We start from the raw sequence: 2,182 nt of genomic DNA on the forward strand, positions 1-2,182 counted from the left end.
AACCATGGCCTCTTTCCAGAGTTTTCCATCCTATGAATATACTGCTTCCTTCAGAGTTCTGGGATCATCGTCAGTAATAGATAAAGCAAAATTTGAACAAAAAGTAGATGGACTATACCTTTCAAGATGCCTTCTTTCTTGAACTGATCTTCTCACAGCCAGAGTTTGTGGCTCTTCATCTTCTGATTCCTCATCTGTTGTAGAGTCTGATTCTTCCTCCTTTAGCTCAAACTCTATCTTCTCAGGTTCCTTTCATTGGACTTCATGTTTAATAACATCTTTCACCTCTTTGAACACCACATCTCGACTATACACAACCTTCTATGTGATTGGGTTCCAAAGCTTATAACCCTTTAAACCATCCTTGTACCCAATAAAGATGCACTTTTCAGATTTACTATCCAACTTGGTTCGTTTCTCCTTTGGAACATGTACATATGCATCACATCCAAATACCCTCATATGTGAAAGAGAGGGTTTCTTACCAGTCCATACCTCTTGTGGAGTCTTATCCTCCAACGCTGATGAAGGTGACCTATTGACAAGGTAACATGAAGTATCCACCGCCTCTGCCCAAAATTCCTGTCCTAACCTGGCACCATTGAGCATGCTTCTTGCCCTTTCCATCAACATCTTATCCATTCTTTCTGCAACTCCATTTTGCTGAGTTGTATATGGAGTAGTCTTCTGTTTTGCTATACCACACTTCTTACAGAATTCTTCAAATTCCTTATTGCAAAACTCTCTGTTGAGAATGCAACAAGATGATGAAGCTTAGTGGAAAGAAGTCGCCTTCACTAAGTGGGCCCGCAGGCTATTTTTGGCGCAAAGTCTATTTTTAGACTATGTCTATTTTTAGACATATGGATCATGGTCTATGAGTTGCAGTATGTTATTTGTGGATGATTGGTCATGTTGGTAAAAATAGATGGACTTATAGTTTTAGACATATGGGCAGGTTTCTATTTTTAGACTGCCAGGCTAAAAATAGAACAGTCGAATATTATTGTCTCATAATAATATTTGGACTATAACCATTATCTTATCCTCTTGGAGCACTTCAGTTTGAGCTACAGATGTGACACACGTAGCTGTCAGAAGGAAATATGCTTTCTTTGTGGGTTAGTTGAGCTATTGCATGCAGGACTTCAGTTAGAACTCATGTGGTTGAGTTTGGTGGAGTTGATTGTGGAGTTGATGGAGTTGTGTTTAGTTTGACTTGGTTGAACTAGTTGTATTTTAGTCTAACTAAAGAATACACTAGTGATGAGTTGTGTGAATTAAATATTAATTAATTCACTAATTATTAACTCATAAAGAAACTGAAGATTACATTAGTTAACTCAGTGCATGTACAGTTCAGTGGAGACAGGTGTTAGAGGTTGAGATTGCTATCAGTTGTGACTATATTTGTGCATGAGATCTTGCACAATCAGTGGGATTGAGTTATGCCAATGAGGACTGCGCGGTGTGGGCCAATACCAAGGTAATTGTAGCCTGTGCTCATGTGATTTTCACTTTGTATTGTGCAGTGGAGGCAGGCAAAGCAGCGGAGGAGATTTGAACCTGTGACTTGTTCGGATCTGAGCTAGTTTTGTGTGTAATAGGTGGAGATAGTACTGAGTACTTGTGAGGAGTATTGTACTATGTATTGTTACATGTTCTCAATCATTATAATATACAAATAGTGTGGGGTTTTCAGCTGTATGCTTTCCCCGGGTTACATACTGTGTTAATGTGTGCATGCGATTGATGTTTCATTGTTTTTAATGCTTCTAAATTGATGATTAACGTATAGGAGGTTATGTATTATGCATGTGTTCCGCAATAGTGTATAATCAAGATAATATTTGTGAATAAGTGTTTATTATTCAAAATTTCTACATGGTATCGGAGCTGTTGATCATCAGATCTATTATTCAGAAAGTGTTTACATCTTATTTCTTCAAGAAGAGTCTGTAATCGGGCCAGGTAGCCTCTGGATTCATCCTTCCTTTGGAAGGTGAGATATCCGGTAAAAGCCCATACAGTCAACCTCTGTATGAGAAATAATTTTTTCTCACGAATTCTAGATTAGAGGCGGTTGAGTTTGGAGTTGGTGGAATTCGAATTTGTAGCAGTGTTTTCTTGGTATCAACGTGGCAATGTCTTTCAACGGATTGCGATTGGAGTTTGCTCTTGA

The sequence above is a fragment of the Pinus tabuliformis genome, chromosome 6 (genome assembly GCF_031772625.1).
Source record: "Pinus tabuliformis cultivar Carrire ecotype Pingquan chromosome 6, CPIR1, whole genome shotgun sequence".
NCBI lineage: Eukaryota > Viridiplantae > Streptophyta > Pinopsida > Pinales > Pinaceae > Pinus > Pinus tabuliformis.